This window comes from Aristolochia californica, unplaced genomic scaffold (assembly GCF_029961685.1).
Source record: "Aristolochia californica isolate CCGP_79_NKW_82.1479 unplaced genomic scaffold, dmAriCali1.0.hap1 SCAF_13, whole genome shotgun sequence".
Taxonomy (NCBI): Eukaryota; Viridiplantae; Streptophyta; class Magnoliopsida; order Piperales; family Aristolochiaceae; genus Aristolochia; species Aristolochia californica.
The window spans coordinates 9,703,628-9,717,198 of record NW_027181804.1 but is presented as its reverse complement, the minus strand read 5'-3'; the positions used below and the strand labels follow the sequence as shown (position 1 = coordinate 9,717,198).

At 39.7% G+C, this 13,571-nt stretch overlaps 1 non-coding gene across 1 annotated transcript; it reads right to left on the bottom strand.

Moving 5' to 3' along the window:
- Nucleotides 1-7,241: 7,241 nt before the first annotated feature.
- LOC137949151 (small nucleolar RNA R71) lies at nt 7,242-7,348 on the bottom strand. Its single transcript, XR_011111723.1, has one exon. It is a non-coding gene; the product is annotated as a small nucleolar RNA R71 (small nucleolar RNA).
- Between the last annotated feature and the right edge of the window lie 6,223 nt (nt 7,349-13,571).

Here is a 13,571-nt window from a genome sequence, read left to right as displayed (position 1 = left end):
AATTTATATTTGGAATTACGGGTGAGCACTGAACCAATTTTTGTGGGGAGGCGACCTGACCTAGAAACCTCGTTTTAGTTTCACACTACGAATGGGGGATGGGGTTGAGGAAATAACCCCGAATGGGTTCAAGGTGGGGTGGGTTTACCAAATCCAACTTGAACCCGATCTGAATGCTAACCCAACCCAATTATATATATATTAATATTAATTTTCTAGTAAAAGAAAAGACTTCTTTCATTTTTGAGAAATTTTTATTATCTTTATTATACATATAAGAATTATAAATGTTAATTTTTAAAGGGAATTTGATTCAATTACCCATTTTTAACAAATATTAACAAAAAAAAAACAAATTCCTAACTTGATATAAAAAATACCCAACTTTGACAGGTCAACTGCACATGTGTACAGTCCACTAAGAAATAACGAAGAACAGGTGGAGGTCTCCTTCACATGGACATGGAACCCCTCTCTGACTGGCTCCGAATCTAGTCCACTAAGATGGTACAATTTCAGATTCGGAAAAATATCAAAACAATTTAATGTCTAAACCGAAAATATTTCATAGATCTCCTTAAAAAATTATAAAATTAAACTTTTTAGCTTCATTGCATGTCGGGCCAGGTCCTGGAAATCCCTGCACACGGCCAAAATAAACTATTGACAATCACTCCAATCAATGAGATTCATCTCAAGAAACTTTAAAGGAATATAATCACTCAAAAGGGTTAGATTGAGATCATGATCAAATAAACTGGAAACTTGCAGCTTTCGCTACATGGTGGCGGACGGGACGAGGCAGCATGTCATGCCCGAGGATAATGACCATAATCAAGCTCACAATTTAGAATTCAAAGAAGTTGTTCTTCTAAGAAATGCCACCAACCACGACGAAAAAGGAAGGATAAGTAGCTAATAATTTAATCAACCCATTTCTCTTTCACATTTGTTGTTCCTCTCCATATTTAATAATGCATCGGACATTATTACTGGTGGTGGTACGCAGGTTGACGACAAGTACCAGTACTAGATGGAGAACAAAGACAACAAAGTACATGGTTGGATCTCCTCCGTCGCTCGGATCGGTTTTTGGCAGATTACTCCCAGTGACGAGTTCAAAGTTGGAGGACCCATGAAGCTGGAGCTCACATCTCATGCCAGACCTACCACACTTGCTGTAAGTCTTTCTGTCGTTTGATTTCAAAATTTTCTATAATAGAATTCAACGGAAGAATTATTTTCATGAGCTTGCATAAAATATATGAACATATGGAGTAAGTTTCTTTTTGACAAACTCGTTTCAATGGAGAAACTTGAATCTTGCGATATTGTTAAAATAATGAATCATGATCTTAGTCTTGGCCCCACGGAGCTGATTTTATAATTGTGCTCTTTTATGTACGTTAATGGTTGCTTCTGGAATACTTATAGTAGTTGTATTGCCATTTGTTGATTTGTGAGCTTTCAAAAATCCACCGTGGGTACTATAACCATGACCCCTTGTGTCTTCTTCCATGGCCAATATAGAATTTCAATCTAGTGAATCTCAGACTTCCTCTATCTAGGTCAAGTTGACCATGATAATGACTGAAGCTTTGAACAAAGCTTCAGCCCCGACCCAGACCATCGATATGACTGCACCGATTGGAACAAAGTTGGATGACACTAACTATGCACTCTGGTCCCAGGTTGTAGAGATGTATAACTCGGACAAAGACAAGTTTGGGGTATTTGAACGACGATCTCCCTCAACCTCCTCAGATGGATCCTATCTTTCGACGATGGCTCAAAGACAACGTTATTGTCAAATAATGGTTGATTAATTCCATGAACTTTTCCCTCATCAGCAACTTCATTCGATTCTTGATAGCCAAGATACTATGTATTTTTATGGCAATGACACCTCCCAAGTATATGATCTCCAATGACGTGCGACATGTCTCAAACAGTCCGATGGGTCTCTTGAAAAATTCTACAATAATTTTCAGGGCCTCTGGCATCAAATAGACTTCCATCAACCAAATCCGTTGGAGTGCCCAGCTGATATTCAACTATACAATACCTTAGTTCAATAAGATCGGGTATATGTGTTCTTGGACGATCTCGATGATTACCTAGATCATATCTGAAGTGACGTTCTCTAGATACAACCTTTCCCAACCGTGGAGCAAGCATATGCTCACGTCCGCAGAGAGGTTGTTCGTTAAGCAGTGATGATGATTGGTAGCTCCGATGATACACTAGGAGTAGATCTGGAATCCAAGAGCTTCAAACATGGTTCACAACTTCCGACACACTCTGGATCTATCTCTCTGCATGGTGGCAAATTTGGTTCTAACTCCAATTCACGAGCCACTCCTGATGGAACTAGATGCCATCACTATGGGAATGCAAAGCACACCCGTGAAACTTGCTTCAAGCTACACGGGTATCCCGATTGGTGGCATGAACTCCAGGCTAGAAAACACCGAGATGCAGTTGGGATTAATGAAGGCACGAGCAAGGCTATAGTGGCTGCAGCAGAGCCGCATCTTTCCCTTCGTTGAATTTAGGACCTCTTTACTGATATTTCGAGCAAGGTGAGAGAGGGAAAAAGAAAAGGAAAAGGAGAGAGAGCTCTCGGGTAGAGAAGAGAGAGGAGAAAAAGAAGAACAAGTTTAGGCAAGAGAAAAACTCTTCACGAGAGAGAAGTGGAACACTACTTCACTTTGATTTTTTATTTTCGAGTACAAGCACCTCTATTTATAGTAGAGGAAAGTAGTAGAGTCCAAGTACAATCAAACTACCTTCTTTTAATTACGTTCAAACTATAACTCTTAAAGATAAGCCTATCATAATAAAATAATTCAACATAATTAGAAGACTAATATAACTCAAACTAAACCTCTTCTATGAGGACATGACCATAGGATAAAGATGCCAGCTCGTGGTCATCTTTGTGGGTCCCACTTAATCTTTCAGCTCATGTGATAAGGATACCAGCTCATGGTATCTTTGTGGGTCCCACTTGATCTTCAAATCTTTCAACTCTAGTCATCTCGTGTGATGACTCTTCTTTGCATCTCACATCTTTATTGTGGGTCCCACCAGCTCGTGCAACCATGGTGGGTCCCACATTATAACACTCCCCATCAAACTAGGGGTGTGAAAACATCGTAAACACACAACTTGTTGCAGATGGTGGACAAGATCTTATGAGTGATTGTTTGGTGAGAATACTTGCAACTTGGCTTTGTGAAGATATGTGTTTGAGAGGTAATATGCTGGTTTAAAATTTTTCTCGTATGAAGTGCCAGTCAATTTCAATGTGCATTGTTCTCTTATGGAAGGCCGGATTTGATGTTATATGTATTGCTGCTTGATTATTGCAATAGATCCATAAGAGTTTCTTTATAAAATCCCAGTTTAGTGAGAAGGGATTTGATCCATAGAAGCTCACTATCTGTGTATGCCATGACTCTATACTCTGCTTCTACACTAGACTGTGCAATTACATTCAACTTTTTGCTTCTCCATGTAACCAAGTTCCTTCCAATCATTGTACAATATCCCGAAGTTGATTTTCTGTCATCAGGGGATCCGGCCTAGTTTGCATTTGAGAATCCTTCTATGTTGAAGTGATCATGGTTCTTATAGAGAAGCCCTCTTCTTGAAGCTCCTTTCAAATATCGCAATATTCTTTCTAGGGCTTGCCAGTGACTGAGTTGTGGTTTGTGCATGTATTAACTTATCACACTTACTACATATGATATATCTGGTCTTGTTACATAGAGATAAATAAGTTTTCCCACAAGTCTTTGATATTTTCCAATATCCACAACTTCTCCAGTATCTGTACATAATTTTTTATTTGAGTCCATAGGGGTTTCTGTTGGTCTACACCCCATCATTCATGTCTCCTCCAGTAGATCAAAGACATACTTCCTTTGAGATAGTAAAATCCCATGTTTGGACTATAGTACTTAAATACCCAGAAAATATTTAAGTAGCCCAAGATCTTTTTTCTTGAATTCTACACATATTTTTCCTTGGTTTCGTGGATGCCCTCGGGATCACTATCGGTTAAAATAATATCATCAACATATACTGCCAAAATTATCTTTCCTTTATGTGTGTTTTTAATAAATACAAAGTGATCTATTGAACACCTGTGAAATCCAGCCCGTATGAGGGTTTTGCTAAAATTTTCAAACTATGCTTGAGGAGACTATTTCAGACTATAAAGGGATTTCTTAAATCGACATACCGACTCCCTCTCAACCACATAACCAGGTGGTTGATGCATATAAGTTTCTTCTTTGATATCCCCATTAAGAAAAACATTTTTCACATCAAGCTGATATACCTGTCAGGAAGAATTAGCTGCTAGAGATAATAAAATACATACCGAGTTTATTTTGGCCACCGGAGAAAATCTTTCCTCATAATCAATTCCATAACACTGTGTATAGCCTTTATCAATGAGGCAAGCCTTAAGGCAAACAATGGACTCATTCGAATTGTGTTTCACTATAAAAACCCACTTGCAACCGACATGTTTCTTATTTGATGGAAGAGGAACTAGTGCCCATATCTATTTTAGATATAGTTCCTATATTTCTTTGTCTATTGCCGCCTTCCACCCTGGATTTTTTAGAACTTCCTGATAAAACTATGGGATTGATATTGAGGAGATAGATGAAAGAAATAGACAACATAAAGGGGATAAACGATGGTGAGACACAAAATTGGATATGGGGTGAGAAGTAAAGGGCATAGTGCAAGTTTAATATGACAAAGTTGTTTAATTAAAAGTTGTTTTTTTTGTTCTAATATGACAAAGCTGTTTGATTAAAAGTTCCCTAAGATCTCATTTCTCCCTTAACTCTCTTCTTCCTTACTTCAAAGGTGTTTCCTTAGGATTATTGGGTGTAGTTAGATCTTTTTAATGTAATTTGGAATAGAAGTACTTCCATTACAAGGGACAAAATCTCATTTTACTGTAATTAGCGTTGAGGAGAAATTTTTTTGTTAACAAAAAGATGGAAATATGGAAAATGGTGGCATCTAAGTGGTATACTGATAGATGCCATATTCTGACATGAGAACTAGGTTAATTATAATAGAATAACCTTTATAATTGTGTTATAGGTGGTTACTTATCGGTTTTCAAATGAAATGAGCATTTATTGAATTTGGCATTAATCACTGTCGATATTGCATATTTCTCTCTCCTGAATTATATTTCATTATTTTTTAGTCTTATTTCTTCCTGAGATGCTTTTTATAGATTCAATTATGGAATTTCAGGAGAATTTGGGTGGAGAAGAAGATATTTACCAAAATGCCCTTAGTGAAATGGAGGTAATTTCTAGGGCAAATCGTTTTAAAATAAGAAAAATCATATTTAAAGAGAAGAGGAGCGTGAAGAGGAGGAGAGCGTGAAGAGAAGAGAAACAGAGACCAAAAGAGAGGACTTTGACCGGAAACAGGGGAGGACCCGAGAGGAGTTCCCCACCGCTGTTCGCCGGCCAATACCTTTCACCGCGCCACCGTTGTCCACCGCCGTCCACCGCCGTCCAGCAACTGAGAACAAACCCGAGGAGAGCTCGAGAGAGTCTCCGTCGAGGTGAGTTCGACAATCGCTCGCCAGACCGAGAAGTGATCTGAGAGGGCTTCTCCGGTGCCACTTCCGCTTTCTGACCATCCTCCGGCGTCGTTTACATATTCCGACCAGTCCCGGAGCCATTCTGACTCCAACCGAGACTCGAGAGAGCTGGTTAGAGAACGTAAGCTCTGTTTCGCTCTTCGCCGGATGTTACCTCCGTCCGTCGACTTCTAACCGGCGTCGCCGGCGTCGTCTCTACCTCCGTCCACTCACTATTGCTACCCGACGCCACCAATTTCCGGAAATCGCAGCACCCGTGAGAACGAGTTGCTGCCCGAGCGAGAGGAGGAAGAAGGGGAGTAATTCGTCATTATTGAATTTAATTTTTCATATGGTTTGAACTTAGGTTTTGAATGTTAATTGAATCTGATTTGATAATTAAGGTTTATTTAAGATTTGTTTTCTTGATATTTGATTAAATTAGCTAATTAGGGTAAGATTATAATTGAGGTTGGATTTTGGTATTTTAATCCGATTTTTGTCTTTAAGTCTAGGCGCCCGAGAGGGGCTAGACGCAAGGATTGAGAATCCGGATTCGTGGTTACGTGGCGCTCGAGAGAGGCACGAATCACGGTAAAATCCAGAGTTGACGTTTCCTGTTGTGCAAGTAGTTAATTAAATTATTGCTTGATAATTTAGGATATAATTAGTGTTTAGTTCAGATTAATTCATCATAAGTGGTTAGGCTAGTTGACTGAAGAATACACGAAATTCAATCCTCCCTGTGGATATGACCCTCGCTTACTGCTAGATTACATGAATGATTCGTACGCTTGCGAGGTATAAAAGTCGATGTAACTAAAATTTTACATCAAGTTTTTGGCGCCGCTGCCGAGGAGGCACGTATTAAGCGTATATCTTTGTTCTCCATAGTCTTAGGTTAGATTTTATTTTATTTTATTTTATTTTATTTTATTTTATTTTATTTTATTTTATTTTTTATTTTTATTTTTTATTTTTTTGCTTTCATAATTTTAGTTTGGTATTTTTTATGAAATTATTTTAATTTCTTCTAGTTAGTTCATATTTTTAGTAGCGAGTTTGTTAGCTTAATTTGATAGTTCATTTTGTTTCTTTTTGTGTTTTTATGCACGGGCGCCGCTCCCTAGGTGGACCATTAGCTCCCTTTGTTGAAGAGGTAGAACATATTTGTAGGAAAACACCCGAAGTCAAGTTAGGAGCTACCATGGCCAATCAGGGCGAACCATTATAGTTACCTGCAGCAGGTGACCGTAGAGCCCTGAGGGATTATTCTATCCCATCCCACTTCACATCACCTTCTTGCATTATATTGCCACCCACTACTGCCGCCAGTTATGAGTTGAAACCGGGTGTGATCCAACTCCTCCCTACATTCTATGGGTTGGATAAGGAGGACCCATATTACCACATCAAGGAATTCTTAGATATTTGTGCAACTTTTAAATTCCAGAATTTCTCAGATGACTCTATCCGGTTAAGACTTTTTCCATTTTCACTTAAGGATAAGGCCAAGTCTTGGCTTAATTCCTTGGAGGTGGGCAGCATTACTTCATGGGGCACGTTAGTCACAAAATTTTTGTCCAAGTACTTTCCCATTCAGAGAACTACAGCCCTCAGGAGAGAAATCTCCAACTTTATGCAGCAGGAGGGTGAACACTTTTATGAGGCTTGGGAGAAATGGAAGGATTTGATTCGTAGGTGTCCGCATCATGGGTTTGAGAAATGGCATTTAGTGCAATACTTTTATCAAGGTCTTACACCCCAGGTTAGATCCATGGTAGATGCAACGAGTGGTGGGCGTTTGATGGGTAAGAGTGCTAGTGAGGCGTGGGACTTCTTTGAAACGTTGAGTAATCAATCTCAACAATGGGGTTCGTCATTTAATGTTGATAGGAGATCCCACGAAACCAAAAGAGGGGGTCTCTACGAGGTTAGTGAAACACCTATGCTCATGGCCAAGATTGAGGGGTTGACTAGAAAAATTGATGCCCTTATGGTGTCCAAGAGTTCACCTGCTCCTAACCCATCTACTGTCTGTGCCATATGCTCTGGTTCATCTCATCCCACACAAATGTGTCCATCTAGTTCATCCTCCCCAGAGCTCATTGAGGACTTGAATGCAGTCCAGAATTTTCATAGACCAAACCAGAACGATCCTTTTTCAGAAACATATAATCTGGGTTGGGCTAGGCACCCAAATTTCTCATGGTCCAAGGGCCCACAGGTTGGGGGTCCTCCAGGGTTTACTCAACCCCAAGCTCCGCGCCCACACTTCACCCAACAACCATTGATTCCACAAAAACCTTCACTTGAGGATACACTTTAATTATTCATGCAGAATACACAGTCCTCCATTGCCAAACTTGAAATGCAAGTGCGTCAGTTGGCCAGCCAAATGAGTGAACAAGCACAAAATAGACTCCCGAGTCAAACCATTCCTAACCCCAAAATCACACATGAGAGTGAGTTGAGTTCCAAACCCCACCATGAGCAAGCAAAAACCATAACCACCCTTAGGAGTGGTCGTGAGTTGAACAATGGGGTAGGGACCACTAAGTCTAAGGAGTCAAAGGATGACAATGGGGACACATCATTGAGTGACGAACCTCCAAGTTCTCCACCAACAGCCAAGCAGATCCCTAACCAAGTCCCACTAGCTCCTTATCCGCAGAGGTTATCGGGCCCACCTAGGAAAGGAGATAGCATGCATGAAACGTTGGAATTATTTAGTAAGGTTCACATTAACATTCCACTTCTTGATGCTATTAGGCAAGTCCCTGCCTATGCCCGATTTTTGAAAGACCTTTGTACACAGAAGAGAAAACAACATGTTAACAAAAAGGTCTTTCTTACTGAGAATGTAAGCTCAATTCTGAAGCACAACACTCCTCCTAAAGTTAAAGATCCTGGATGTCCCACAATTTCATGTGTCATTGGTGAACATACCATCTAGAGAGCTCTTCTTGACTTAGGAGCAAGTGTGAATTTGCTTCCTTTCTTTGTGTACCAGCAATTAGGTTTGGGGGAATTGAAGCCTACCCCCATCACACTTCAACTAGCTGACCGTTCTGTCAAGATACCACGAGGAATAGTTGAAGATGTTTTGATAAAAGTGGACAAATTTATGTTCCCGGTTGATTTCATTGTTCTTGATACAGAACCAGTAGTCAATGTGACCAACCAAATTCCTATCATCCTAGGACGTCCCTTCTTAGCCACATCTAATGCTATCATTCATTGTAAAAGTGGTGAGTTGGAGTTGTCTTTTGGAAATTTTAAGGTCTCATTGAATGTATTTAATGCCGGGCACCACCCACTTGAGTCTGATGATCTGAGTCCTGCATTTAATATAGAAACTGTTATGCTTGATAACGAATCCACTCTTGAATCTTTTGAGTCTTGCATAACATCTTTAGACATGGACTATTTTGATGAGGAAACATATTTCCTAGAGGTTAATTCTTTACTCAATTCTGTACCTCTGTTGGAGGAAGCTTATGAGGTTATCACAACTGATCATCCACAGGATCTTCCTCTTAACTTGGACAAACCTCTTGAAACTTCCAAGCTAGATCTTAAACCACTTCCTCCCACGTTGAAGTATGCGTTCTTGGGACCCATGAACTCATTACCAGTCATTATTTCCTCTGATTTGAGTATTGAGCAGGAGGAACAATTGACTGAAGTTTTACAAGCACACAGAGAGGCATTGGGGTGGACTCTTGATGCCTTAAAAGGGATTAGCCCCTCCATATGCATGCATCGTATTCATTTGGAGGAGGGGACTAAAGTCTCACGTGAGATGCAACGTAGGTTAAATCCCCATATGCTGGAGGTTGTGAGAGAAGAAGTCATCAGGTTGCTTGTGACAGGAATCATTTACCCTATTTCCGATAGCACCTGGGTGAGTCCAATTCAAGTTGTCCCTAAGAAAGGGGGGATAACAATAATGAAAAATGAGAGTGGTGAATTGATTCCCACAAGAACTACCACCAAGTGGCGTGTCTGCATTGACTATAGAAAACTTAATTCTGTCACTAGGAAGGATCACTTCCCACTACCTTTCATTGATCAGGTACTAGAGCGATTGGCGGGCCACAATTTTTATTGCTTCTTAGATGGATACTCCGGCTACAATCAAATTCCCATTGCTCCAGAAGACCAGGAAAAGACCACATTCACGTGTCCGTTTGGCACCTATGCTTACAGACGCATACCTTTTGGTTTATGCAATGCACCCGCCACTTTCCAACGGTGCATGATGAGTATTTTTTCTGACATGATTGGTGAATTTTTAGAGGTCTTTATGGATGACTTTTCTGTGTTTGGCTCTAGTTTTGATACATATCTGTACAATCTTTCTCTCGTATTGTCCCGTTGCATTAAGTCCAATTTAGTCTTGACTTGGGAGAAATGCCACTTCATGGTGAAAGAAGGAATTGTGTTGGGACATGTAGTGTCTGAGAGGGGTGTAGAAGTGGACAAAGCCAAGGTTGACCTAATTGCCAATCTACCACCACCTACTTCTGTGAAGGGAGTGCATTCTTTCCTTGGCCATGTTGGGTTCTATAGGCGTTTCATTAAAGACTTTAGCAAAATTTCTCGTCCTTTGACGAATTTACTTGCTCAAGATGTTGCTTTTGCCTTTGATGATGCCTGTATTCATGCTTTTGAGACACTGAAGAAATGTTTGTCCACTGCACCCATTGTCCAACCCCCTATTTGGTCTTTGCCTTTTGAGTTGATGTGTGATGCCTCTGACTATGCATTGGGGGCTGTTTTGGGGCAAAAGACGGATAAAATGCCCTGTGTCATTCAATATGCTAGCCGAACTCTTCATGATGCTCAATTGAATTACACTACCACTGAGAAGGAGTTGCTAGCTGTTGTGTTTGCCTTGAACAAATTCAGATCATATCTGTTAGGGTCAAAGGTTATAGTGTTCACTGATCATTCTGCTTTGAAGTATTTATTATCCATCAAGGACACTAAACCTCGCTTGATTAGATGGATCCTGCAATTGCAAGAATTTGACCTTGAGATTCGAGATAAGAAGGGTTGTGAGAATGTTGTTGCTGATCATCTATCTAGGATATGTGTAGTACCTCAGGAAGGATTCCTTCCTTTAAATGATTCCTTCCCTGATGAACAACTTCTCCAAGTATCCCAGTTGCCTTGGTTTGCTGACATAGTCAACTATCTTGTAACTCATAAGATTCCTGATTATTGGAGTAAACAAGATAGGTTGAAATTCTTTTCCCAAGTCAAACATTTTTTTTGGGATGACCCTTATTTGTTCAAGGTGTGTTCTGACCAAGTCATTAGGCATTGTGTACATGAGCAAGACTTTGCCAACATTCTTGAATTTTGTCATTCCCACGCATGTGGTGGACATTTTGGTGCTAGAAAGACCGCGGCTAAAGTCTTGCAATGTAGTTTCTATTGGCCTTCATTATTTAGAGATGCCCATGAGTTTTGTCAGGTGTGTGATAAATGCCAATGAACTGGTTGTTTGTCTAGGAAGAACATGATGCCTCTTAACCCCATTCTTATTGTTGAATTGTTTGATGTGTGGGGTATTGACTTCATGGGTCCTTTTCCTGTCTCGTTCGGCTATCAATACATCCTTGTTGCTGTTGAATATGTCTCTAAATGGATTGAAGCTATATCATGTAAGACAAACGATCACAAAGTGGTGGTAAAGTTTTTAAAAGAAAATATCTTTAATCGATTTGGTACCCCGAGAGCGATCATCAGTGATGGGGGATCTCATTTTTGTAACAGAGCATTTGAGACCTTATTGAAGAAATATTCCATCACTCATCGGGTGTCCACTCCATACCACCCGCAAACTTGTGGTCAAGTGGAAATCTCTAATAGAGAGATCAAACGGATTTTGGAGAAGACGGTTCGCTTTGATAGGAAAGATTGGTCCACTCGATTGGACGATGCCTTATGGGCCTATCGAACCGCTTATAAGACTCCTATTGGGATGTCTCCATTTCGCCTAGTATTCGGCAAAGCATGTCATCTACCTATTGAGCTTGAGCATAGAGCTTATTGGGCCATTAAGGCTTTAAATTTTGATTTAACTCAAGCGGGCGAGGAGAGAAAGTTGCAATTGAATGAGTTGGAAGAGATACGTTATGATGCTTATGAGAATGCCAAACTGTATAAGGAGCGAACAAAGCTTTTACATGATAAATCTATTTTTCGCAAGTCTTTTACTGTTGGGCAGAATGTTTTACTTTATAACTCACGATTGCATTTGTTTCCAGGGAAGCTAAGATCCAGGTGGTCCGGTCCATTTGAAGTTACACAGGTGTTTCCTCATGGCGCTATTGAGATCCGCAATCACAGAGACGGGTCGATCTTCAAAGTTAACGGTCAGAGGCTCAAACCGTATCTTGAGAATGTCCCCACACCAGAGGAGGTGATGGTGATTTTCTTGGAGGAACCTGTCATTTCATCTTGAATGCGTCAGAGTCTTGCTTATGACTATAAACTTAGCACATTGTGGGCAATCCCCACGTTTCTATCCCTTTGTACATTACAGTTTTATTTTTATTTTTATTTTTATTTTATTTTTTGGTTTATTCATACTCTCTTACCGGCTGAGAGCATAAATGGTTCCGGTAGTTGATGACCAGACTTTTGGTCCCTAGTTTGAGAGGTCTGTACTCAAACAACCGTTCTGGGATTGACCAGTTCGATCTTGAAGTATTGAATGAAAACCTTATGGTGAGTAACTTAAGGACTTGTGTTCAGCGCGTGATTCCTGCTGCCTTCAGTGGCCAGTCACACGGAGATTTCTTCAAAGTGTGATGTGGGATAGCGGTTTCATCTACGGATGATTACCTACTGGTACGGTTGATACGAGTAAACCTTCTTCGAGGGAGACTATGTATCATTCCTGGGGGTCTTTATTATTCTTTTTTTTTAGTCGTTATAGTGTTTTAACTTTTCCCCATTGAGGACAATGTCAGGTTTAGGTTTGGGGGGGGGGGGGGGGGGGGGGGGGGGGGAACGACTCTTTTATGTCTTAGCAATAATTTTCGTTCGATTTTTGTTCGTGGTTTTCAAATTACTCCTCTTAGTATGTGGTTAACATTAGTAGAGTTAAAATAATTTGCTCAAATGTTTTTCAAAAATTTTCGTAAATTTGTGTAGAATATGCCTATTAGAAATCTGATATCATTTGTTGTGATTCATGAGAATTCAGTGGGATAGCTTCCTATTGCATTAGACTTGGAACTTAGTTGCAAAAGAGAACATGTAAATCTAGTGTTGATCTATGTTAGTCTGAATAGTCTTGTATGCCTGTTTGAACTCATACCTCAGTAAAATTCCTTGTTGTAATGTATAAATGCAAATGGAAATGCTCTTGCTTGCAAAAGACAGATAACTTCAGAAACAGCCTGGGCAAACCCAGGGACATGCACCGGAACAGTCGGTTACTTAAAAATAAGTGCATGTGCAGTGAAGACGAATACAAAATGGTGGTAATACCAAAAGTATTCAGTGAAGAAAAAAAAAACAAAAATTACGCTGGTAATAGCGAAAAATGGTTTTAAATCTGGAAGCAATGAGTTTCCTTAACTTTGATGATGAATTGTAATTTGAAAGAAGTTACAAGTTAAGATTGAAATTGGTATATTTCTTTGGTGAGATTGTAAGACAACAGGCTTACTTTACTATTTTCTCTTAATTGTGATGTGACCAGGATTTTATTGTTATTTGCTGCCTCTTTGTTCTATTGAAGTAATAGCTTATGGGTCACATTGGTTCAGGTGGAGTAACAATGAGTGTATTTGGATTGATAATAGGCTATCTTTTACACAGATTTTAATATTTCGCAAGATCTCATATGAATTTCAGATATTTTACGATACTAAGTGTTAGTCATATGCTAATGAGGAGTAAATTTTCTTTAGTTTTC